Raw genomic sequence first — 27,781 nt, forward strand, 5'->3', positions numbered from 1 at the left:
CACCCCTCCAAATCCCCAACTTGTTGCGTCAGTGATTTTTAGAATTACGTGTTCCTCCTTTTGTTTCAATATGAATATATCCAGGCCAACCTCTGCCCCTCACAAAGTTTGGATTTTACAAAAGTGCCTTTGGCGTAATTCATCAACGGGGGTCATAATTACAACCTGTTCCCCTACAGTGAGCAGGCCTGAGACCTGCAGTTGGGGATGTCAGGACACCCCAGCCTTCCACGCACGGGAGCCACTCCAGGAAAGGCGGCGTGGAGACAGTATTTGGAGTGAGGCTTTCTCTTAGGAAACAGAGTCGATGAGCTCAGATGAAGCTATGTCTCATTGAGGGCCCGTTTATTGGCTCAGATACAAGATTTACTCCCGAAGCATATGTGAATGTTTCTTTTTCCATCTTCCAGGTAATGGAGCCAAACCACGGGGGGGAAAAATAAAATAAAGGGTGGTGATGGGCTGGGGGGGAATGTTTGACTCCTGTACCTCCTGATTTTTCCCAGCAGAGGTCATGGTTTTCCTGACCTAGATGGGTTCTGTACATTAGATTCAACACGCTGAAAGGACATTGGAAACTGAGTCCTCAGTCTCTGGAACTGAGAGCAGACCTTTTACAGGCCACTCTGTTCTATGGATTAAAAAACAAACAAACAACTGTCTAGAAAACGTAGGTTGCTCAAGCAGTTTAAATTAGATCTTGGCATTTGGGATAAGTCTCCATGAAGCTAATGCAATTATGTCTCCTTTGAACATATTTGCACACGCACAGACACATAGATACAACTATGGTTTTTAAATTATTTTGGTTGCTTTAAAAGATAGCTTTTTCCCCCCTTTAGTGCATTTAATGCAAAAGAAGAGTCATAAATAGTATTTATTACAAATCTCTGTTGTGTTGTGGTTTTAGTTGTATCTACCTTTAGATCCAGTTTTATAGGTATTAAAAATGACAAATGCATATATTTAACATTTGAGCGGGGTTTTCTAGGATCTGTGTCTAGACAGCATTATCCCACCCTTTGTTCCTTTACTTGTGAACTTTGGTAGACTCTTGACTGGCAAGGATCCAGGTCTTATGTGAAAGGCATTGAAACAATACCTTGCGTAGGTTGGACCACAACATTGTCAGAAGCCTTTGTAATGACTTGGGGATCAGGCGATTTACACTGGGACTCAATAAAAATGCCTTCTCTTGGAGAGAATAGGGAATCCTGACCATAAACACAGCCCCATGGGAATCTGTGAAAATGGATTTTTTTTAAAAATTGTTGTTCCACATGGATCGTTATTTCTAATCTTCCTGTCATGTAAATCTCCCTAAAATAAATTGGGGTGAAGTAGAGAGCTTGTAAAGGTGCTACTGCTCTCCCAGTGGTTGCTGTGAGCAAGCCTAGCCGGCCTTGGGACCGTTTGGACAGCAGAGAGCAGCAGAGGAGTGTCGGAGCACCCGCTGGCGAAGTCGAGGGGCTGGAAAGCAGAAGCAGGCATGTTCTCCCGCATTCGGTTGCTCCTGACAGTGAAGGACACATTTAAACTATGTTGTACGTGTATCCATTTATAGAAAATTCATTAATAATATCCAAACAAAAGCTGTCACACAGGAATGCCAGTGTTTGTACTGGTAAGCTGGTTGTTTATTGTAAGTTAAAGCTGTTCACTTTGGAGTAGTGGAAAAATTCAGTAAGCTTCGTCATCATTGAGAGCCATAGCCCAAAGCAGGCCTCCGACCAGCCACCCAGGAGAGTCACCCAGATCCCTGGCGTCTCTGTGGATGCCAGTTTGGACTGAGCATTCGAGACAGTCACATCAACCAGCCAGTGTGTTTGTCACTCTCAGTGTAGTCGAACTAGCCTTGTACAAACTACACCGTAATCTGATCTGTTGCCCCCTGGCCTTGGTGACCTCACTGGGGTGCTAGTAAGAACGGCAGATACAAAACAACACCATCACCAACCAGCACCACACTGCTCTGTGCCCGCCACAGCGCAGCGCACACCTAGGGCTGCTTTTATTCCAAGCCACACTTTAGCACATGTCCAAAACGGAACATGTGGTTCCTAGTTTTTTTTTCTTCCTGTCTCATAAATAGCACCCCATCCACCCAAGCGAGAGTCATCCTTACTTCCCACAAGTTATCTTGATTCCAATTCAAAAGGTATCTCAAACCCATTCCCTTCTTTCCAACTCCACTGTCACATCCTCTCCTGGGCCTCCATCTTCTCACACCTGTGCATTTGCAAGACTCCCCTCCCACTCCCCCCATCCCTCCCAAGCCAGTCCTTCTTCTCCCAACAGCTGTGTGGTCTTTCTCCTGCTGCCTGCTGACCTTGGAATGCAACCCAAACCCTTACAGCAGCCACTAAGCCTTCACATACACACACACACACACACACACACACACACACACACACACACACCCCGTCCCTGCACCCTCTCCGCATCCTTTCTGACCCAGGACTTTCCCATATGACGTGGCCTGTGCCTGAAGGCTCTGTGATTTGGGGAAGTCACTCCACCTTCTAGGCTTTGACTTTCTCCTCTGTACAGGAAGGGGCTCAGTCCTCTTCCAGCAGTGACCTTGTTCCCTTTAAAAAGACAGATGTTCTCTAGGAGGTATCTTTAACAACCCTCCACTCAGCACTGGGCCTGAAATAATATGAGTCACATGTCCATTGGAAAATATTTTCCAAGTATAGAACAGGAACACAAAAACGCTTTGAAATTGATATGTATATGTTAACCAACCATGTTTTCAGTTAATAGAGGGATGTTTATACCATTGGAGACTCCTTAAAGCCTAAAATTACAGCAGGGTAGGAGGCTTAATCCTTAGAAAGTAAATTTACTGCTCTCTCACGAGCTTCTATCTAAATGTACCAGTTACATGTGGGGGTCCTAACCATCTTTATTAAAAGTACATTTTCCAGCCCTAACCAGTTTGGCTCAGTGGATAGAGCCTCAGCCGGGGAACTGAAGGGTCCTGGGTTCTATTCCGGTCAAGGGCATGAACCTTGTTTGCTGGCACATCTCCAGTAGGGGGTGTGCAGGAGGCAGCTGATCGATGCTTCTCTCTCATCAGTGTTTCTATCTCTCTATCCCTCTCCCTTCCTCTCTGTAAAAAAGTCAATAATATATATATATATATATATATATATATATATATATATATATATATATATATATTTTTTTTTTTTAAGTGCATTTTCCAGCTTCATACTGTTCTCGTTAGTGGCACAGCATTGTCAGCTTTTCAGTTTCAGGTGGTCAGACACCCAAACCAGAATTTTGAGCCAAATTTCCTCTCTTCCATTCCCTTTAGCAGATACTAAGCGGGGTGTTGTGAAGGGCCTGGTGTGCCCCACACGCTCTCCTTAAAGTTTGAAGTGCCGCGTTGGTCTGAGTGGTGTTCCTGAACCCGTGTAGCACCGAAAACGAAGGTGAATTTTTGAAACATGCTTATTTCTAAATGGATCCAATCCCACATCAATTCAGTCCACTTCTGCAAACGTGGTTGAGGATCTGCTAGATGCCAGGCACCTACCAAGTCCCAGGGCTCATGGTCCATTAGGCAGACCCACGTGCAAACAAATCACGTCGGGGATCTGGCGGAAGATCCGGGAAGGTGCTGTGGGCCCTGGTGCGATAAACGCTGGTCTCGGAAGGTCAGGTGAAGTGGAAGAGTAATTACGTGTCAGAGGAGCAAGCAGCATCCCAGGAAAGGGAGTCGGGTGTGCAGATAGCCAGGAAGTGCACCCGCAGCATCCTTCCGGGGAGCAGCCAGGGTTGCTGGCCTGTGGCCAGAGACAAAGCTGGAAAGAAGTGGGGGATACGGGGGGGGGGGGGGGGTGAAGGGCCTGGAGTGCCCCACATGCTCTCCTTAAAGTTTGAAGTGTATCCTGAAATACTACTAACATCGAGACTTCACTAAGTGCCACTTTACATGAAGTAACTCGTGTAATTCTCCGAGCTGAGATGCCAGGCCCGGCCTGCCATCTCTCCGGCCCTGTTATGGAACACCAGGTTGTCCTACCTCCAAGAGAGAAGGAGATGAACACTGTGCAACCCTGGGCAAGTTACTCAGTCCCTCTGAGCCTCATTTCATCATCCGTCAAATGGCAATAATCGGGTTGTTGTGAGAACTAAACGAGCTGAAACATGTACTGCGCCTTGCCCATGGAATGTACCTGATGTTATCCTCATCTTCAACATTATAATTAACTTTTACGATTTTTAAGAAATGGAATAACATAACCACATTTGCATTTTAAAAGGTGTGTAAGGGGTCCTGTGGAGGTAGGCTGGGTCAGGGCTGCATTTTGCTGACTCTAGGGGGCACCATTCACTCTGTAGCCAATATAAACGTGCCCCTTGGACCTGGGCTGTGGAACATCTCCTAGAGCAGGGCTAGGAAGGGAGCCTTTTTCTGCCCAGGGCCCTTTGGATATTTATAACATCATTCGTAGGTCATAGAAAATTGTCAACTGAAAAGTTAGCCTGCCATATATTTGGTCAAACTTTTAATTAACTCAGCCCTAATGCCTTGGCAGGGCCAGACCAAATTTGGGCCTTATATGGCCCGCTGATTGACGTTCCCCAGCTCTGTCCTAGAGGAGCAAGAGGGGAGTAATCCAAAGGTGGTAAGACCCTAGCTGGTTTTGCTCAGTGGATAGAGCATGGGCCTGCAGACTGAAGGGTCCTGGGTTTGATTCCAGCCAAGGGCACACACCTGGGTTGTAGGCGTGTGCAGGATGCAGCCCATCAATGTTTCTTTCTCATCATTATTGTTTCTCTCTCTCACCCTCTCCCTTCCTCTCTGAATCAATAAAAATATTTGGAAAATAAGTGAATAAAGGTGATGAGGGGGAACTTGAGTGGGGGAAGCGGAGAGGAAGGGCTGCAATAGATATTTAGGATCTGATGTCACCTGCCGGGTTGGCCTGGGTGGGTGTGCTGAAGGGGGGCGTGGCCTGTGGATTATTATATAATATGTTTCTTTGTCTCTCACTTCTTTCCAAAGGGAAAAGAAACGTGATTTTAGATTAGCAATTTTCTTTCTAAGTGTGTCTTTTTCTCTTACCAGTATAAATAACTGGGGTTGACCATGTTGCTAAGAACATACCCCAGTGAGGTTCGGTGCCAGGACAAATGTCAGAATCCTGCTCTGGTTTTCTCTTACAGTGACCTTCTGACTGGAAGGACTGGCCATGTTAGTTCTGAATTCAGGATTTCGGTCCCCAAGGCATCTTTGAAGCAAAATGTGGTCCATACCAGTGAAGCCTGTGGTAGTTGTGGGAAAGCTCTTCACTTTGTTAGGACACGTTTACGGTGCCTCTTCACAGGGCATGTGAGTGTGAAGTCTTCATGAGGCAGAATTAAAAAAAAAAAAATCTTTAGTGTATTCGTTTGTAGAGACAACCTCAGAATACCTGAAACGAGAAGAGACAGAAGAGCGCACGGGCGCCCTTGCCTCCACCCCAGCAAGCCTGTGCGCAGGGCATGCCTTTCACATTCAGGCCTCCTGCCCAGGAACTGGCAGGTGGGGCGGCAGGGTGAGTCCCTTACCCCATTTTGCGTCCCAAAATATGTTTTATACTTTACCTTGCTCTCCAAGAAAAACAGTGTAGCTCACATTGGCTGGGACACATTTGGGGGGAGGGTATTTTTGTCCCTGCCTTGTGTAACTGTGATGCTTACCAAATATGCCCCATTAAAAAAAATATATTTTTATTGATTTCAGAGAGGAAGGGACAGGGGGGGAGAGGGATAGGAGCATCAATGATGAGAAAGAATCATTGTTTGGCTGCCTTCTCCACGCCCATTACTAGGGATTGAACATGTGCCTTGAGCAGGAATCGAACTATGACCTCCTGGTTTATAGGTCAGCGTTCAACCACTGAGCCACACCAAGCAGGCCAAATATGCTCCATTTTAAGTGCTTTACTCCTGCAAGACCAGAGCCAGCAAGCTGTTGATGCCCTGATTCTATTTCTAGGTCCACTCTGTAAGCACACATTTACCTGAGATTGATATCACAATGCTTTATCCCTCACTCACTGATCCTTCCTTTCTTGTTTGTTTTAAAACAAAATACTGCCTTTTATTTTTCTTTCTTTTTTTAAAAATTGATTTTAGAGAGAAAGGGAGAGACAGCAACATCAATGATGAGAGAGAATCATTCATCAGTTGCCTCCTGCACCCTCCAGAATCGGGATTGAGCCCACAACCTGGGCACGTGCCCTTACAGGGAATAAAACCGTGACCTCCTAGTTCATAGGTCGATGCTCAACCACTGAGCCATGCCAGCCAGCCTCCCCTTTTAGTTTTCAAATCAACTAATCATAATAAACATCCAACAATTAGGAAAAAAATATAAACTTTAAAGAAACAACTATCTATATAATTTGATATTTGTATTGTCCTAACAATAATAATAACCAGTACCATTTGCCAAGTCCTGCTCTCATAGAAGTGCTGTGCTATTGTATATGTATTATTATTGTATCCAATCTCACAACCACCCTGACAGCCGTATTATGTCTATTTACACACGAGAAGGCTAGACTCTGAGATCATAACCTAAGCCTCACTCCCAGACACTGATTAGGACATTTGTCAGAAATGCCTGTGGGCCAGCTGAGAGTAGGAAAAATGCCAGTTAAGGTGGCCAGGCATCAGGCAAAATGCTGTCTGGGCCCACGGGCACACTCCCTGGCCCCCCTGTGGGGGCCTGTTGACCTTGAGCCCACAAAGTCATTCCTCCTCAGTTGTGATGCCATTTGCCTTACCTGTGCCCTCCCTCCACAGTGGTCATTTCATTCCTCCATTCTCCTCTCTACAAGGGACCATTGAGCACTTTCTGTGTGCCACGCACTGCTCTGAGGACCAGAGTACAGCAGTGAACAGAACCAACCATTTTGTGTCGACCTCTGTTCTGTGGGACTTAATTTTACTGGACACAGACAGAAAACAAATAAGGAAAGAAGTCGCCCTGAATCCTACTTTGAAATCACACCCTCTTTCAGTCTAATCCACCACTCCAGGCTTCTGAGCAGCCACACATAAAAAACCCTCCCAAGCCCAAACCGGTTTGGCTCAGTGAATAGAGCATCGATCTGCAGACTGAAAGGTCCCAGGTTCGATTCCCGTCAAGGGCATGTACATTGGTTGCGGGCACATCCCCAGTAGGGGGTGTGCAGGAGGCAGCTGGTCGATGTTTCTCTCTCATCGATGTTCCTATCTCTCTCTCTCCCTTCCTCTCTGTAAAAAATCAATAAAATATATTTAAAAAAACAAACACAAAAAACCCTCCCAGGAACCTTTCTCCTCCACCACAGGCAGTCTGCTCTCTCCCGTAGGCTGTCAGAGTCACCGCTGGGGTGGAGAGCCCCAGTCCCCCCTCCCAGCCCAAATAAGGAAGACAGCTGTGCAGGCCTAGGAACCCTATATCCGTTTTCCTCTTTCCTATGTGTTCAGCCTCCCAGTGGCTACAAGGCAAGAGACGCTAGCCAGTCATACAGTCTTTAGTCTTGAACCAAATGTCTTCCTCATATCATTTCCATGTTCAACTGGATGGAATCATCTAAGACAATGGTCGGCAAACTGCAGCTGTGTTGACTAATGAGATTGCCGATCACTGAACTAGACTAAATGTTACCGTGTAGTTGGAAGCTGTGAGGATTAGGCAGTTGTGGCATATTTTGTGGCAAAGAGGTAAAGGGTAGTATATGACAGTGGTCGGCACACTCATTAGTCAACAGAGCGGCAAACCGTGGCTTGCAAGCTGCATGTGGCTCGCGAGCCGCAGTTTGCCAACCACTGATCTAGGAGAAACCGGATGCTCCCTCTCTTTAATCAGTTATTGCCACGTGCCTAGCTCTTTCCTCTGGCCCATGGGCTGGGCAGGCACCCCTGCTGGCGGACTCATCTTCTGATCAGACTGTCCTGCCCCTCTCACAAAGCTCTCACCTCCCCAACCTTGGGAAGGGAGGGGCCAACTGCGACCCACCCCCTACCATCAGGGGGGACAGCACAGACCCTCATCTCTTAGGAGCTGGTCCTGATCCTCAGCCAATGTTCACATTCATAAGTAATGCTCTCGTAGCACATGTCTCCCATACAGTGCAGCCAACTGTAAGCGGCCCCTTCGGGATCTTAATAATGCTAACAACATTGTACAAAATTATGTGAATTTCTTCAAAGAATTGTCATTTAGCCACAACTCCTCTGCTTGTCTCCATTCCCAGCGGCAGTACAAGGAGGTGGCTCTGCTGTGAGGCAGTTGTCAGAAGTAGGAGTGGCCACCGCAAGGGGGCTGCAGTGGCTTTGAGTGAGAGACTGGAATAACTGGTATACAGCTCTCACCTGCAGAGTCCCTAAGCTGAGAGCTATGCACATATGCCTCTTCTCAACCTCCACCCACCTTTGAGATAGGTACTGTTATTTTAGCCACTGTTTGGATGAGAAAATTAATGCATAGAGAGGGGGGAATAAGGCGCCCAAGTTTCCTAGCTGGTCAGCGGTGGAATGAGGATTCAATTCCAGGCTGCCTGTCCCACATTAGTGCCAGCATCTCATTCTGAAACCTCTCGGAGCTGAGGCACTGTGGGGAGCTGTAGGTGCTGGGTGGTTGGCTGGGCTCACCCGCTGTGAGCGGAGGTCCCACACCTGCCATCAGCCATGCCACTCAAACCCATGCCTCAGGGAAGGGGCAGTGTCACAGTCAGAGGTGTCTGGGGCCTTAGGACTGTGAGTCCCATCAGTGCCAGGGGCCTGCTGGCACTCTGAGGGCACAGAGACCTGTCCTCTATGGTTCATTGAGCTTTGTGTTTGTAGTTGGTGCTGAAGCATCCCCAGCCCCAGACTTCTCAGTATTTCGGGGGGAGATATCTGAGTTTGGAGATGATATTACTTAAAGAGAAAGCTGGGGTGGGTGAGGGGAGCAACAATTTTCAATGACTTTGAAGGAAGAAATGATTTTCTGTTTGACTCTGGAAAATAAGGAAAATGCCTCCCCTAATGGATTGCAGTTTATTAAAGCTGCTATTTAAATCAAGTTCCTAATTTAAATACAATAGCACCCTTCCACAGAGTAACTGGAATTTCTTCCCGGTGCTTTCTTCTGTAAAACCTTCAGCTAGAAATCCAAATTAATTTGAGAATAGAATCTTATAAACAATCAATTATTTTAATTCATACTAGAGGCCTGGTGCACGAAAATCGTGCACCAGTAGGGTCCCTAAGCCTGGCTGGAGATCAGGGTCAATTTGTGGGGCGACCCACAGGGTGATTGGGGGTGGGGAGATTGCTGACACTACCCTTGACTGGCCTGGGATCTGCAGGCTGGGGGCAATTCCTAATGTTGAGGGTCTGCCTCCTGGTGGTCAGTGTGTATCATAGCAACCAGTCATTCCACAGTTTGGTCGATTTGCATATTAGGCTTTTATTATATAGGATTCCTTGAGCTTTCTGTCCTTTCTTAAATATCTTATAGGGAAAAACATAGGCACAAACTATTAATGTTTTCCACTTGCAGCTCTTATGAGTCAATGGAGTAGCTCCAGTAACACAGCCCCAAAATCTCAGGGCTTTCCTGGGACTGCAGTCATGTCTCACCCTGCATCTCTACCTTGGCCAACAGAGGGCTCTGCTCGTCATAGTCACTCAGGAGTAGACCCGGGGATTGGGCCTGGCATGGCACACGCTTCCAGGACCATTGAGGCGGGGGAAGAAGAAACAGTGTTTGCAGGCAGGCTCTTAACACTCGGCCTGGAAATAACACCATTATCTCACCTTCTCCCCACTGGCCAGTGTGCTGCAGCCACACCAGCTTTAGTATGCCTGGAAGGGCCAGAAATGGAAAACAGCTTCTGCCAGCTCTATGACTGTTATGTTCTTCCATCAGCCATAATGGACTACACTGTTTTCTTACAGATGACTACTTAGACCAGAAGCAAAGAGTTTATATATGATTTTAGGATATATATTTGAATGTATGATGGCACTACTCCCAAATAACATTTGACTGCCCTGTGTGAGCTCCCCTGTACACACACACACACACACACACACACACACACACAGTCTGCTATTAATACCCACACCAGCAGCTTCCAACTTATCTTGCAGTAATAAGTATAAATCAGAAATCTTGTTGCACCCACTTTTCTGTGGCTATGTTTTTGACTACTCTCTTTTGCAGTTAAGAATTTATCACAGTATCTATCTCCCATGCCTGCCGGCTATATTCTGCACAAATGCTGATCTTTCTCTCCTCTCTCTCTCTCTCTCTCTCTCTCTCAATCTCTCTCTCTCAATCTCTTTCTCTGTCTGTCACACACACACACCTGATCACCTGTTTGCCCTATGGGCCACAGATTGGAAGATTAGACACCAACAAAGCAAAGCTCAGCAATGCAACTAAATGTGCCTGCAAGTTCTGATTTGCTCCCATTTAAACTCGGTTGCTGTCACAGGCACCTCGGCTCTTCCCTGTGTCAGCCTTGGATACTGGGCCTTTTTCTAAGACACCAGCACTTCAGGTGTCTCTGCACAGCTGTGTGATGGGAGCGGGTACATTCGACCCTGGGGCAGGGCCTGGCGCTCCATCCTCATGTCCAAAGGAGAACTGAGATGGTTTTAAAAATGAAATGAGGATGAGGTGGAAGTTGTGCTGTCTCTGTGAAGGCACAGGCATTTCCCAGTTATAAAAATTACAGTTATCTAAAAAAGCAATTCCTGAGAGGAACCAGGAAGGAGCTAAACGCTGCTGGGAGGGAGATAAGGAGGGAAATGTCAGTATCACCCGGAGCCCAGGTGGTCTGCAGAGCAGGGACCAGGGCTGTGGACGCTCAGGCCAGGCTCAGGGAAGCACTGGGACCACCAGGAGGCAGCAGTAGCTCTAGCATGATGAGGAATGTGTCAGTGTGTGGACATATTAAAAGTGCAGAGCCCCGGCCAGGTTACTCAATGGTTAGAGTGCCACCCAGCACCTAAGGGTCTCAGGTTCTATTTCTGGTCAAGGGCACATACTAGCTTGCAGGTTACATCCTGCCCCAGTTAGGGCCTGTGCAGGATGCGACCAATCAATGTGTCTCTCTCACATCAATGTTTCTCTTTCTTTCTCTCTCCCTCCCTCCTCTTCTCCCTTCCACTCTCTCTAAAAATCAATAGAAAAAATATCCTCAGGTGAGGATTAACAAAACAAACCCCCCAAAAAGGTGCCGAAAACTGAACCAGTTTCCCAAGGAAGGAAGGCCAGGACTGGCTGGAACTAAGAGGCATTATAGGATGTTGTGCCTGCCTAGGTTCCAGTCTGGGACTGCCATCTGTTAACTGTGTTTCCTTGGCAAGTATTGCTTAGCCTCCCTAGGCTTGCATTTCCTAATCTATAATATTGTATTAATAATAGTATCTACCTCATGGGAACGTTGTGAAGATTAAACAAGATAGGTGGATAGCATATTATTGTACGTATTATATATGTACTAGAGGTCCGGTGCACGGAGACTCATGCAGGAATAGGCCTTCCTTCTCCTGGCTGTAGACACTGCCTTCACTCCGGCCCAGAGCCGCTTTCTGCGTCTTGCCTTGTCACATCAATTTGCATATTCCCTCCTTATTTGCTGTGGGCAAATATGCATATTTGTCGCAGAGTTACGGTCAATATGCATATTCTATCTTTATTAGATAAGATGTTGTATGTATATTATATTGTACATATCATATACTGTGTGTATATTGCTCATAACAAAGACTGCCATGTAGTAAGTACTTTTAAAATGTGTGATGGGAGCGGGTACATTCGACCCTGGGGCAGGGCCTGGTGCTCCATCCTCATGTCCAAAGGAGAACTGAGATGGTTTTAAAAATGAAATGAGGATGAGGTGGAAGTTGTGCTGTCTCTGTGAAGGCACAGGCATTTCCCAGTTATTGGGTCCCAGGTGCTAGCTGGGATTTAGGACAAGCTGGGGTTCACTGTAGAAGAGGGCCAAGCCCACAGTGGAGAGTCAGTCAGGAAGTCGAATGAAGCCACAGTAGGAAGACTGAGAATGCGCAGGATCGTGCCTTATTAACTCAGGTTGCCGATGCAGAAGACAGACAGCCTGGACAAACCTTGAAGACATTATGCTAAGTGAGATAAACCAGTCACCAAAGGACAAATACCACAGCATTACACTTACAGGACATACCTCGAGCGGTCAGGTTCATAGAGGCACAAGTAGAATGATATTTGCCAGGGGCTGGAGGGAGAGGACAGTGGTGCTTTGTTGCTTAGTGGGCACCGGGTTTCCCTTCTGCAAGAGGAAGGGAGTTCTGGAGATGGATGCTGGTTATGGTTGTACAACAGCGCAAACGCACTCAACGCCACTGAACTGCACAGTAACAAATGGTTAAAATAGTGATTCTTATGGGCATTTACCACAATTTCTAAAAAACTAGGGAGTTTTATAAAATATGGACTTAAGTGTCAATTTTGATTTATTAGTGGTAACAAATGTATCATATTAATGTAAAATGCCAGTAATAGAGGAAGTTAAGTGAGGGATATATGAGGAATCTCAGTACCATCTTCCCAGTTTCTTTGTCTACCTAGAACTGTTCCACAAAATAAAGTTTACTTAAAAAAAAAAAAAAAAAAGCTATGGAAACTGGAAGAACCAGGTTAAAAACTGGTTTGGCTAGAGTAAGGGATAGTTGTGATTGCTGGAAAAATCATCATGAAGCTGAAAACAGGAATTGTAAAGTGGTTGGGAAGGTAAGGTGGTAAGGAGAAAAGAGACTTACGGAATCAGATTAGTTGCTGCGGTGGGTGGACAGATGCCCATTGACACTGATCCCGCTTTGCAGGGAGGGAGTCCTATAGGGAAGATTACTAACCAGAATCCTTGGACATTTCCTTAAAGCAAAACAAAAAGACAATCAGGAATGGACTAGCTGGTACAGAGCAGGACGTGAGGCAGAGCAGTGATCTGGTGGTCTAAGTGGATTTGGGTGCCTAAGCATGCCAGGAGTGAGCTATATGTCAGATGTCATTTTTTTTTTTATAAGATTGTACCATTTTACATTCCTGTCCCTAAAAGTCCCTAGAAAGTCTTTATGAATCAGATCCAAATTCAACACATTTCTAGCACCCATGAAATTCTGTATTTGGCATGTTTACCCGTGTTGTTTAATTCTCATAATAACTAGTAGTATCGTTGCCATAAAGTATCATATGAAGAAACTAGAATCAAGTCATTTGAGTAATAAGTGGTAGAAGAAGGAATCAAACTATGGTCTTCTAACCGTAACAATGAAAGAATGAATTGTGAGTTTCTAAGCTCCTATGATAACTGTCAAGCCAAATGGAATCATATCATGTACGGTGGTGAGGTGTTTTCCTAAAAGCCAGATCCATCCAGACGCCCTGGCTATAGAGGAGGCACTGAAGGTAAGACGTGGGCACGGAACAGCCCTTTTTACAGATGTGAGCCCTTCTCCACCCCTGCCACGTGCCAAGTGGTCAGCACTGTTGGCCTCATTTTGAGTCTGTGCGCACTGCTATTGAAATTCAGCACGCATGGATTCTGACCAGCCGACATGGGGAGTTGGTGAGGAAACCATGGGGGATGCAGGAACCTATGCCGTAGTGTGGTATGACCTATGTGGTGGGGACAGAATAGAGGGAACACGCACTCAGCCGCTAGGAGAAAGTGGGGCTGCCAGAGGATCGGGGGCCTGGGCTGAGGCAGGAAACCAGTAAAATGCCACTCATGAAGAAATCTCTAAAAGTCAGCATTATGCTATTTAAAATGTTAATGTTAGACCCCCATTCATTTAGCTTTCATAGTTCGTTACATGTATTGGGGTATGTTCAGTATGGCTCTGAGAAAAGGAAAGACTTGCGCCAGGATGCAAAAGTGGTAGGAAAAGATTAGCATAAAACTCTAATATTCTTCAGCTCGGCCTCCAAAGCCATCATGGCTATAGCACATACTAGGTGCGTAATAAATGGTTTTTGAATGAGTGGTGGCAATATAGAATAAATGCAATTTAACACCTGTGTGTATGCGTATCTTTGAGCAGTTTTGGTTTCTATGTGAGGTGTGTGTTTTTTTATTTTTAAATTAAATCTACTTACCACCATATATTCTACCTTTGAGGTAGAATTAATGTCATCTTGATAGCTATTTATATTGTAATTAAATAGTTTGTGAAGCTTTTTCTGTTTAAATGGGATTGAAATTGATCTAGTTTTCTGAACTACAGAATAGATTAACATGATGTTTATTTGTTTTTTATGCTTTCTTAGACCAGCCTATTTCATGCTGGCCATCATTAGAATCACTCAAGCAGAGAAGTAAAGGCTGGGCAACCAATACACTGGATAGGAGTTGGATTAAAAGATTCAAGGATCTGCCCAGGCCAGTGTTTCTCAGTGGTTAGAGTGTCAGCTCAAGCACTGAAGGGTCACAGGTTCAATATCTGGTCAAGAGCACACACCTGAGTTGCAGGTTTGATCCCCAGGCCGAGTTGGGGCATGTGTGGGAGGCAACCAGTTGATGTGTCTCTTTCACATAGATGTTTCTCTCTCTCTCTCTCTCTCTCTCTCTCTCTCTCTCTCTCTCTCTCTCTCTCTCTCTCTCTCTCTCTCTCTTCCCTTCTCCTTACCTCCCTCCCACTCTCTAAAAATCAATGGAAAAAATATCCTCATATGAGGATTAACAAACACACAAAAAAATTCAAGGATCTCTTCGGACTCTGAGTCCATTTTTCTGTGACCCCTCCCAAATCATCGGAGGTCAGTATTCTGTTTGCAATCTGAGACAGATTGTAGCTGTTGAGTACATTGTCTTCACATTGCAAACCATTGATTCGGGGAAATGAAAACTCAAGCCACTCAGCCTGCAGCTCTTATAGGATGTGCCTGGGAACATGGATGGAGAAGTGCTACAAAGGCCACTAAAAAGAGATTGATTTCTGGAAAGTATGAGGACTCTCTTAATATATTGAAGTGTCTCTTTAATATTTTGAAATTTTTGAACTGTAAGCTAAAGCGATTAGCAGTCACCTCTAATGACTTAGCGCTGGCTCCGATCCGACCCGGTGAGATATATATCTGCACCCTCTGCTTACAGCACGTGCCTCAGCCAGCTCAGAACTCCTGCAACTAGTGATTGGCATAAACATCCTTGACCTAGTTTTTTTTTTTAATCTTTATGAGATGCATAGATACCAATATTCTCTCTGCACTAATTAACTGAAAAGTCTTGGGACACAGCAACTTGGAAGCTTTCCACTTCTGAAATGGGTGCTGCTGGGCCGCGGGAGGAAAAGGAAATCTTGCCGTTTGCAGTGGCGTGGTTGGACCCGGAGAGTATTGTGCTGGGTGGGGTGTGCCAGGCTGAGGGGGGCAGGTGCCATGTGATTTCCCTTATATGTGGAGTCTAATGGACAGCATAAACTAACAAACAAAATAGAAGCATACTCATAGCTGTCATGGGGGGGGAATAGAGAGGCTAGGTGAAAAAGGTGAAGGGATTAAGCAAAACACACACACACACACACACACACACACACACCACCTCGTAGACAGACAACAGTGGTCATTACCCTAGGGAAATGGGGGTGGAGGGAAGCAGGAGATGGGGTGACAGGCAGCTATCTGGCCAGGCAATATCACAAGAGGCAGCTACTTACTATTGTCAGACACTCTTGAGAGAGAAGCAGAAACTATCAAGAGAGGCAGCCACCCAGCCTGGCACTATGGCAAGAGGCAGTTACTATTGTGAGAGGCTGCAATCGGATTGGAGAGGGTGCAGACTGGGCTGAGGAATACCCCCTCCCTTGTGCACAAATTTTGTGCACCGAGGGCTAGTAATAATAATAAAGGGGGAGGGGTGTTCAATATGGTCTCAAATGGAAAGAGGCTAGTTGTTTTTTGTTTTTTTAAATTTTGTTCGTTAGATTCCACATATGAGGGGAGTTGGGTGGTACTTGTCTTTCTCTGGCTGGCTCATTTCACTTGCTGTGGTGCTCTCCTGACTCATCCGTGCTGTTATAGGGGGACTTTGTCAAGAAGAGATAAGTCGCTCTCATATTTGCTTTTACAGTTACTTCCATCTTAGGGCCAATTCAGCTGGTTTTCCTTGAAAGCTGTAGTTGTGAAACATAAATTTGAGCACCTACATCAAGTAGCACCCAACCCCTCAAAAAATTAAAAATGGAACTGCCTTATGATTCAGCAATTCCATTTCTGGGTGAAGACACCCAAAATACTAATTCAAAAAACTATGTGCACCCGTGTTCATCGTAACAGTATTTACAATAAGCAAGATGAGTGGGTAAGAAAGCTGTGGTACATTTAGACAATGGAACACTGCTGGCTGTAGAAAAGAAGGAAATCGTGCCTCTGCAACAGCTTGGATGGACCTGAAGGGTATTATGCTAAGTGAAATAAGCCAGACAGAGTCCCACAAATACCATATTATTTCACTTATATGTGGAATCTAATGAACAAAATAAACTAACAAAGTGGAGATAGACACATAGATACAGAGAACAAACTGACAGCTCTCAGAGGGGTTGGGTGAAAAAGGTGAAGGTATTAAGGGGGGAAAAACCTAATAGACATAGACAACAGCATGGTGGTTACCAGAGGGAAAGAATATGGGAAGAGATAGAAGAAAATAAAGGAGGGATAAATGGCAATGGAAGGAGATTTGACTTGATTCACTTATATGTGGAATCTAATAACCAAAACAAACCAACGAACAAAATAAAAAATAAAAAACCAATATACAGATACAATATACAGATGATGTATTATATAATTATACCCCTGAAACCTATATAATGTTATTAATCAATGTTGCCACAATAAATTCAATGAAAACTAAAATAAAATTTAAAATAAAATAATAAAATAAAGTGAGTGCCCAGAACATTGATAAGTGGCTTGCTTTTTGGAAAGATGTGTTAGTTTTAGTTAATCCATTGTTGAGCTTTTCAGTGGAAATAAATAAATAAATAAAACATTTGTATTACTCTCTCTCCCAATTAATCCTAAGAGAATAGTGTAATTGGGAAAGAACAAATGTATAACTAATCCTTCACTTCCATGTCTAGTTTTTCTTATACATCTTTTGATTTCCATGTATCTGATTAACCATTCAGATAACTACACAAGGGGGAACTTTTCAAGTTTCGTAACTATTGCTTCTTGTCTTGGCCAATATGTGAAATCAGAAAGTTACTTTTTCTCCTCCCATCACTTTTGTTCTTATCAGAATGATGTCTGTGGTGGGCAGGACTGAGGTTGAGAGAGAACCATTCACTGCTGCTTGATGGGTTTACAGAAGACTTATCTGTCTCAGGAAAGCTCTTTTCCCCTCTTCCTGAGAAAACCAAATGGATAATCCTGGCTAGAAGAGAGGGAACTTGAGTTTATCTGATGGAGAAACTTTTAAACACCATTGAGTTTGTAACTGTACCTTAGATACTTATAACTGAAGTAGTTCAACTTAGGATAAAGAACGTTGGGGGGTGGGCCTAACGAAAGCCAAATGTCAAGTCAAGGTCATGGGTGCTCTCAGGAAGAGAGAGTGCCTTTTAGAAACTGGCTTCAAATGGTGGGGGAGAGAAGCAGTTCAAGGACCTTAGAGAAAATTCTTCCTGCAGAAGAATTCAGCCTATGTAAACATTTTAAAGCCCTCGGGCGAGTGAACCCAAATATTCCCCATGCTCCTCTGACTTCATGTTGCATCAGAAGAAAACAGCAAAAATAAAGATGACAAAGAAAACTGTTTTCTTTTTTTCAATCAGAAAGCAGATGAATCCAAATGATCCCATATATATATATATATATATATACATATATATATATATATATATATATATATATATATATATATATATATATATATAATGTTGACCAGGGCATTTCTGATAATAAGTTGCAAATTTAGGAAATCACATTTGTTTGTTTTCTTAATAAAGGGTAATTAAAATGCTTTAGTAGCCAATGGAGTACTTTTGGAAACTTAAACTTGGTCAAACCCGTGTTTATTTAGTAACTTCTTGATTTAAACAAAGCCAGCATTTGTGTGTGTTTTGCTGGGGGAGGAGAAAGAAGGAAAGCAATGAGCTTTTATCTAAACACATTACTTTCATGTGAGTTTGAACCCTCCTTTCTATTCCCTCTTTTTTTGGGATGCCATCCAAGCCCAGCAGTGTCATCGTGGAGACAATTAATTTGGAAAAGAAAGATTTACAAAGACCATGATAGGACAAAGTTGAATAGGCTGTTCTGGGTACAAGAGATCAGACATCATTTCAGAGACAGCCACACTCCATCATCTGGAAGCCAGCCTGGGGGCGAGGCTAGTGTCCTGCCACTGATAGGAGGAAAGGGAGGAGGAGGCGAGAAGACAACTTTTGTCTTCCGCCACCACACTGCCAAGCCCAGCTGTGCTCCTCTTAACTGTGTCACCTTCCAGAGGAAATACTACAAACTATGGATTGAATATATAGGCAAGACCATTTAGCCCAATAAAAGGAATCATGTTAAACATTTTTCATATTATGTCACATTTTGACATTTTATGTTAATACTAGAGGCTCTGTGCATGAAATTCATGCATAGGGGAGGGGTGTGGCCCTCAACCCAGCCTGCACCCTCTCCAATCTGGGACATTCCTCTCACAATCCAGGACTGCTGGCTCCCAACTGCTTGCCTGCCTGCCTGATTGCCTTTAACCACTTCTGCCTGCCAGCCTGATCACCCCCTAACCACTCCCCTACCAGCCCAGTTGCCCCTAACTGCCTTCCCTGCCAGCCTGGTCACCCCTAATTGCCCTCCCCTACCAGCCTGGATGTCCCTAACTGTCCTCCCCTGCTGGCCTTGTTACCCCCAACTGCCCGCCCTCCCCCCTGCAGACCTGGTTGCTCCCAACTGCCTTCTCCTGCTGACCTAGTCACCCCTAACTTCCCTCCCTTGCCAGCCTGGCTGCCCCTAACTGCCCTCCCCTGACAGCCCAATTGCCCCTAAACTGCCCTCCCCTGACAGCCCAATTGCCCCTAAACTGCCCTCCCCTGACAGCCTGGTTGCCCCCAACTGTCCTTCTCTGCTGGCCCAGTCACCCCCAACTGCCTTTCCCTGCTGGCCATCTTATGGCAGCCATCTTGTGTCCACATGGGGGCAACCATCTTTGACCACATGGGGGCAGCCATCTTGTGTGTTGGAGTGATGGTTAATTCGCATATTACCTCTTTATTATATAGGACTTAACATTTTATGTTAAACAAGGTTGAATAGCCACCTGTCAGGATACCCATAAAGAAGAGCTCTGCTTTGGACTGTGAGCTAAATGCCTTTGAGCTCTGACTTTGCAACCCTGACATCCCTCCTGGAATCAGGGAGCTATAGAGTTGGCTATGACCTCAGAGGCCATTTTACCCAACCTGTACGAGAGGTAAAGGAAGTAGTACCATGTCCCATTTAGAGCTCAGGACCCACTTTTTCAGTTGCTGTCCCCTAAAGTCTCAGGGGGAGATCTCATCCCCCCTTTCAAACCAGCTCCACCTCTACCTGCCACCAGTGAAATCACCATCCTCCCCGTCAGAGGTGCAGGCTCCAGGCTCATCTGCCTTCTCCTTGCTATCCTCATTCCACCACTGCCACTGCAGTATTGCTCCAGCCTGTCCACCATGGCCTTGTGAGTGTCTGAGACCCACCATCCTCTCTAAGCCACACTGCAGACTCTCTCCAGCTACTACCACCTGCACACAACCTCAAGGTTGGAAGAAACCAGAGAATTCACCTTGTTCCTCCAATTTCATACTTGACCCCTCACCAAAACATTTTCTCTCTCATCAGCATTTCCTCTTTTAGAAATGCTTCTCTTGCCTATAAGTTCTTATTCCCTGGGTTTGCATTCATGCCTCCCCTCCCATCTCCTCCTGCCAGGTCTGGCCCTAATTTACCTTTCCAGATGGTCTTCACCAGCATCACACAGGAAGGCTGCTTTTCCCATTATTCCATGAATGCACGTACACCTTTCTGCCTCCTAGTTACTAATGGCAGCTAATCAACCTAACTAGCTTAAACAAACACTCAGCTCCAAATAAGTAAAAAGTCCAGGGATAGTTTCCTCAATTGTTGCCCTCAGGAATCTGTCTTGTTGGTTTCACTCTCAGATCACTACTCTCCTTGGAGGGTAAAGAGCCACCAGTACCCAGAATTCCATCCTCTGAGCAGACAGTCATGAGAAAGGGGAGCTGCTCTTTGCTTGTGGTTCCTGCCCACGCCTCAGGATCATGTCTCATTGGACTGACCTGGACCGTGGCTCCATTCTGAGTCCTCACAGTGACCAGATGGAGAAGATGCTTTGGTCAAGTTCAGCCCCACGCAAACAAATCACAGGAATAAAGGGTAAGTTTAAGGAAAATCAGGGTGCTGTTGTCATAAAAGGTGGGAATGGAAACCGCTCTGCCAACCTTCCTCAGCTTCTCCAAGGCCTGGCAGGCTCCACGTTCCTCAGGAAGTGTTTTGTAAATAGCCGACGCATCACGACCCCTGAACTCCTACCAATCTTGCTTTCTGGAGCATCCCAGGTCTTTTTTAACTCACTGCTAAGGTCTTGAAGGCAGAGGCCACACCTTAGGCATCTCTATGTCTTTGTTTCCCTCATTGCACCTAGGACTGTTATGCTTCTCATAACTGATGATACATAATAAATTTTATTGTTGTGGATGACTTTTGCTAATAGTGGGGAAAGTGTGTGTGTGTGTGTGTGTGTGTGTGTGTGTGTGTGTCGGAAGGAGGGATGAGGTGCATGGGAAAAGCAGATGTGTGTCCCTGGACCTGCTGGCTGCATGATGGGTGCAGGCATTTGGCCACCCTGGTCGCCAGGGGTGAGACCTCGGCAAAGGGCCTTGTGTCCTTACTGCTGGGCAGGAGGAGGATGACATTACGAGGTGCACTTAGTGCAGGCTTTTTGTCACGCTGACCTCAGTTTCAGCAGGAAAGGACAAAAATAAACAGACCAAATAAACAAATTAGAGGAAAGCATGAAAACAAAGAGGCAGGAGGGGCATTTTTTAGAGGAAATAAAGATAAAAATTAGAAGAAAACGTCAAGACCCCAGCCAGAGGTGACAAGATCTATTTGTTCTTACTGAAAATAAGGCCTGATTGTTCTCAGACTCTTCACTTGCAGCCCACTTTTACCTGTTTTCTCCTGTGTGTGCGTTCCTCCCTCCCTTCGTCCGTCCCTCCCTCTCTCTCCCATCAGTGGTATCTGATCCAGTGACCCTTTTCTCAGTAATTGGTTCCATGTGTCTGTTGACTTCTATTTGTAAAATAACCTGAAGAAAATTCCTCTAGCTGAGGTCATGTCATCTTGTTTTCATGTTCCTCCTACATGGGAGGAATGTGGTATGATTGAAACATTTTAGAGAATGAAGAATTCGCCTGTGTCATTTATGAAACAAGATCTTGTGTTGTATAAAGCCGATCTAAAGAAGATATCTGGGGTTAACTCTGAGGCCAGTGAAAGAGAAAAGCTTGCATTTCTGAAGTCTCTAGTAAAGCAGAACCACAGGCCATTGTAACAGAGCTGGGTGAGATTTAGGAATCATATACCCAGATTTTTAATATGCTTTAAAAATCTCTTGGGGTTCTTGTTACATAGATGGATTCCTGGGCCTTACCCCAGGGATTCTGATTTTGTGGATCTGGGGTGAGTCAGGAGTCTGCATTTTAGTCAGCATCCTGGTGACTGGTGATGCCCAACTTAGGGAGATACCGACGCAGGCCAGCCCCCTGCTCGTGAAGACACTTCAGCCAGGAGTTGTGAAGTGCCTCGCTGGGCATCACACTGCCCTTACAGACTTTTCCTCTCTAAGCTCCTTACTCAGGGAGCAGCAGTGACCGGGCCATCATTTCCAAGGGTGATTGGGAGAATTCTGTACAACCACACGTGTAAAGCACGTTGCCTAATGCCTTATACATAACACGATCCAGTGGGTGCTTAACGGCTATTATCAGCTTCCTATTTTATGGTCAGTGGTTGCCCCCCTTGAATGGTATTTACCTGTGGAGCTTGCCAGAGGGGCAAGCGCCATTTGGGATGGACTGGCAAGGTGTCTGTGGGGAGCGAGAGCATCTTCGAAACCTTTCCTTTTCCAGCCTCATTTCCTCGGGCGGGCGGTGCTGGCAGCGGGTGAGAGACACGGGCCTCGGCTGTCCCCTGGCTAGGCCTGCCCCCCAGGGACTTTCCCTGTGACCTCATGGCTGTGAGAGAAGAGGTCTGTCTTGGACACCGGGATGTTGGACTTGATGGCAAGCAGACGAAAGTCAGGTGTTGAGGGTGGGAGTGAACCTCTTATGGAAGAACGTCCCCTGCACATAACACGTGTCACTGCTGAATGTTTGTGCTGAAAGGAACCTCGGCAAACGCCCCGCCAGCGCCCAGCACCTTCCCCTCCTCACATAATAAGTGCAAAAAGCGCCTGGATGGAGGCACAGCGAGGAGGACAGCCCAGCATCGTTAATTCCCTTCCCGACCAGAAATAAACAAACACGTCGTACCTGCCACAGGGCGCTCACAAAGGGGCCTCACAGCGCAGCGAGGTTTTAATATGTGAGCACCAGTTCGCGACCTCGTCATGAAGACGGGGATCAAATGCGCACGCCTGGGTGTGTTTATCAATAATTGCACTGAGTGTCATTGTTCCCCTCTCCACCTCGGGGGGCAGAACCGGCCCTGCTTAGTCTACGGGAGCAGTTTTGGATGCAACGGGAGAAAATGAACCCTTATTCCTTTGTGTCTGACTCTGGTCCTCGCGTACAAAGAACCTGTGTTCTGAGGAGCGCCCGCGATGGCCACTGGGATCGTAACAATCGCGTTTACTGTTCAGCGACACAAGGAGGCCGTCTGTCAGGTTTAATGGTTCTCTCTCTACAACAGCAGCCCCTGGCCTGGTAATAAAAACAGCCGTCGCCTGGCCCTGCTCGGCCCCGTTTAACTTAGACTTCTATTAACAAATGAAAACGGAGGTATAACCTCGGTCTGATGGAAGCGTGTACCTCCCTCCCCCTTCCCCCCCAGTTTGGGTTTTCGGCCACACCAGGGGTGCCTGGCCTAGCATTTAGAGTAAGGTGACCAGGCACCCCGCTTTTGGCGGGACAGCCCTGATTTTTAATAATTTGTCGCATCCCGCGGCGTTTTAAAAAAAAAAGTCCCGATTTTTTAAAAGAAAAATCGGGACTTTTTTTTTTTTAAACACCGCGGGACAAATTGTTAAAAATCGGGACGTCTGGTCACCTTAATTTAGAGGCCACAATCAAATGGGGACTGAGTCTAAGAAGGCAAGTGCTAGGAGGGTACTTTTGCTGAGATTTCCCTGAACAACCTCTTGGTGAGGGCCTGCCATTGTGAGGATGCAGGAGAGACAGGAACAAAGGCTTGTAAGCGTGCTTGGTGAGCGAGGACCATCGGAGTCTTTGTGAGGGGTCAGCCGGGATTAGTGAGGGCCCATAAACTGCCCGGGCAGGGAGAACCGCTGCTATGCTCAGCCACAGAGCCGGTAGCAGCTGCCAGCACCTCGTGTTTTAAATCGGGCCCCAAGCCGCTCCAGCCCTGCTCCTCTCCGAGGGCAGATGGTGACAGCCCTCCAGATGTTGCCGCTTTCATGTCCATCTGAGTTCAGACGGCGTGCCAGGCTCGCTCACGTCAGTAGAATCACTCACCCAGCGGCTGCAGACCAGGTGGCCTGTTGCACCGGCTGGCCGTCCGAGAGGCCTCCGCCCTGCACAGGTGGACGTACTGAGCCCACACTGGGCCCCTTACGTTTTCCAACCCCTCCTGGGGCACATCCCATGCCTCTGGAAGGCTGGCATTTGCTCTTGAAGCCCAGGTGGTTCCTGGAATGGTGGGGCAGCTCTCATCGCCTTGCCCTCCTCCCTCATGTGACTTCAGTGAGTCCCCCCGCAATGCCGAAGACCTAGAGATTATGAAGAGTGTTTCATTCTGACCTCCAGTCCTGTTGTGCTGGGATCTAAGATCTCCGCAACTCCAACCCGTTGTTGCTTCGTCCTCAGCCACCCTCTGGCTGCTCACGTTGGGCCAGGTCCCAGCCAGCACTGCAGAGCCTGGGCGCCCGGGGCTGCAGGACGTCGTGGTTCTGCCTGCCCTGCACCAGGCCTCCTGCTGAGAAACCTCCATGGGGAACTGTTCTTCCTCTTCCTGTACTCGGTGTTTGTGGGAATTACCTATCACAGTCCCTTTCCTTGTTAGCCACCAAATGGGATTGCTTGTCTAGAACGTTACTAATTGAAGTGAAAGCAAGGGCCTACCTTCTAGTGGTGACGCTGGGAAGATCTAGAGGTGAGGCTTGTGGGAGCTGCTGGCGGCCACAGCTCCGTGCTTCGTGGAAGACCCCGGCCTGTGGGAGCACTAGGCTGATTGCACAGAGAAGAGCGGTGCTCAGTGGTTTGTCGAGAAGAACCTAGAGCCGAGGCCCTGCAGGGCAGCTGCCTGCTTGGCATCGCAGCTCTGTCCACGACTGATGGTGGCTCCTTAAGCAAATCACTTCACCCCTCTACAGCATAGTCCTTACCTACGGAGAACGAGATACTGATAACACCCGTGTTATAGGGCCGTTGTGAGCAGGAAATGTTCTCAAAGACATAAAGGGCTTAGCAGAGGTTCATCACATCAGTAAACTTTTAATAAATATTAGCAATAATAATAATAATAATAATAATAGCTGTTTCGCATGGAGCTGTGGATCTGGTGTCTTACCTTATGGTGTATACGCTGCTTCGGGGAAATGGCACTTGGAAGATTGGTAGGAGGAAGACCAGTGGGGCGCAGGACGAGAATGATGCTGGTGGGACCTCCTGCTCGTAGGGCTGAACAGAGAGCAACCCTGAAGCCCGCCACCCTAGGCCCACCTCTCCAGAGCACGTGCAAAGGGAGAGACCTGCATGCCCGCTGCCCCTGTGGGAAACCGGGTGCACATCTGCTCTCCGCTTCCCCCTGAGCAGGGCTGCCTGTGTGGGAGAGGGGGTGGAGGTGAGTGTGGGCGGAAAGTGGCGGACAGATGGACAGAGGAAGTCTGGAGCAGAGGCTGTGTGTGGGAGCAGAGGACAGCAGGAGCGGGAGGGGGAGGGGAAGAGGGTAGGCTGAGATTCTCTTTTGTGGATCAAAAGGAGCAGAGAAGAAAAGCAGCAGCTGAAAGAGGAGTGTGCACCCCGCAGATAGGAGCTGGCTGCTTGTGGGAGGAGGGAGCCCATTCCCTGTCCATGGCCCTAAAATAAGCCCTTGCCTTTCCACTTCTCAGTCAGACATGTGCATCTGCAAACCCATCGGCTCCTCGAGCTCATGTGTGTGCTTAACAGACACGATTAGATCCTGGACCTAATTTATGCTCTTCTCTGACACTAATGCAGCTGTGTAAGCTCTGGTTATTTTATTTATGCTTCCTCGGACTCTCCCTTTATAATGTTTGCTAGGCTGTTGGGGTTTTGGGATTATTTTTTTTATTATTGTTGTGCTGTTTTTTAGTGTTGTGTCTGTTTGCCCATATGTATGTGAAATTGCTGATTTCCCCCTCCCCCACCCCCATCCTCCGATTTGACCTGCCAAAACAGTCATTTCATATGCCTCAACTGCATTTTTTTCAAATTTAGGTTCTAACGAAGTTTCCAGAGGAGTGGCACCTTAGCCACCTGCCCTGAGTTGTAGCCTGAGGTGATAGAAACTGGTGAGAGTGAGAGGGGACCTGAGAGCAGCTCACACCTCGTCAGCACCTTTCTGTACAGGCCCTGCCCATGGTCCCTGCTCATCCTCCTCACACCCGCCCACAGCACAGCACTCGGAGTGTCCCCAGCTGGGATGGGGGAGAGAGGCCAGGGAGCTCAAACAGCCAGTCATGGCAGAACTAAGATTCGAACGCAGACGGCCTGGCTCACAAGTAGGTGGGTCTTCACCGCTCGGCTCCAAAACATTGGACCAAACAAGGAGTGGTCAACAGTGCCCATCTGTCCATTGCTGTGGACCATTGCTGTCATCACCCATCGACTATTCCTGCCCCGCCTTTGCCGTTGTTGGCTATCCTGGTATTATTGTTGGCTTGGCTGAAGTAGTTTTTCTGGATAAACTCTAATATAGTTCCATTGGTAATTGCCTACTTGAGGATTTTATTTTTATTTAGTATTTTACCACCATCCTTCCATTCACTTCCTCACGTGTGCCCAGCTCCCGAGACTCCACCAAGCTTTCCCATGTTCCTCCGCTCACCCATCCCTTACCATCCCTGCCTCCTGGATGAGGAAATGGATGCTCTGACAGTGGACAAAGGCCTTTCCGAGGTCTCACAGGGGATTCTCGCCCATAGACAAGCACGTGGCTGGAGGCTGTCCCCAGGACTCCCTGGGTGAGGTGAGAATGTCTGTGACCCTCGCCCCACTTCTTAGGGCTGTATAACTGCTAGAAGGTCTGGCCTCCCCGGGCTTCTGCTCCTTTCTTTTTAGACTGGCGGTACTTACACCTGGCAGGATTGGTGTCTAAATTCTGTTTGTGAACTTAGCTATATAGCAGACATACTAGAGGTTTCTTCTTTTCCTTTTTGTTGTGCTCTAGGCCGGCGATCATTGGCATAAACTGTCACCAGGTCTAGGGGTGTAAACTAAGCTACGTGCACATTCTTTACTACATTATCATTGAAAACTATTGTCATGAAATGACTGCATTTAGAGCAGTGGTTCTCAACTTTTCTCATGCCGTGACCCTTTAATACAGTTCCTCATGTTGTGGTGACCCCCAACCATAAAATTATTTTCATTGCTACCTCATAACTGTAATTTTTCTGCTGTTAATGAATCATAATGTAAATATCTGTTTTCTTGTCGCGACCCACCAGTTGAGAACCGCTAGCAGGGTCACCTAAGACCATCGGAAAAAACAGATATTTACATTACAGTTCATAACAGTAGCAAAACTACAGTTGTGAAGTAGCAACGAAAATAACTTTATGGTTGGGGGTCACCACAACATGAGGAGCTGTATTAAAGGGTCGCAGCGTTAGGAAGGTTGAGAACCGCTGTTTTAGAGTTTCTCATTTGCCCCCCGGGGATCGTTATAACACGAACTCCCTCACGGTGCCAAGGGTGGAGCTCAGGCCTGCAGCTTTACTAGCCCTCCGATAATGTAGCCGTTGTTGCTGCTCTTATTTGTTGTTTGTGGCCGTGACCTGTGGTGCCGTTGCTTTCCCAATAGGTCTTTATCTCCAGCCTGGCCAGCGAGTCCTGTAGGCATCATAAAGCTGTAAACACTTTCCTCCTATTCTGTGGCCAACTGCTTTTACTAGATTCCGAGGTGCCAGTTGCTGTTTCTCATGGGTTCCCTGCTGTCTGGTGACTTTCCCAAGGAAAGTCTATTGGAAACGTCTCATGAAAATTTCTATTTTTATCTGGGAAAAAGCGGGGGAGAAGTGAAGCAGCATTTTAGGGAATGAAGTGATTGTCATTTTTCCTAATGAACCTGTCTCCAACATGTGTCTGTTCCCTGTATCAGGAACAGTCTGTAAAGCTGTAAACCTCCCTCTTCCGCTCTACATCATGAGTTACCTATCAGCGAAGAAAATATGCTGTCGGCAATCTGTGTGGCAGCTCCCTGGCGCCCGGCTCACCTCCATCTTCCCATATGTGGTTAATACTTACTTCAAACGATATTTTAAAACTGGCTGTCGCACTAATGGAAATATTTTAAAGGCTTTGTTTAGAATTGGGACAG

The 27,781-nt window shown here is 46.6% G+C and overlaps 1 protein-coding gene across 2 annotated transcripts in view; it reads left to right on the forward strand.

Annotated features, from left to right (window-relative positions):
* SCFD2 (sec1 family domain containing 2) overlaps positions 1 to 27,781 on the forward strand; it is a 304,493-nt gene that overhangs the window by 213,801 nt on the left and 62,911 nt on the right. The window lies entirely within an intron of this gene.

This window comes from Pipistrellus kuhlii, unplaced genomic scaffold (assembly GCF_014108245.1).
Source record: "Pipistrellus kuhlii isolate mPipKuh1 unplaced genomic scaffold, mPipKuh1.p scaffold_m20_p_1, whole genome shotgun sequence".
Taxonomy (NCBI): Eukaryota; Metazoa; Chordata; class Mammalia; order Chiroptera; family Vespertilionidae; genus Pipistrellus; species Pipistrellus kuhlii.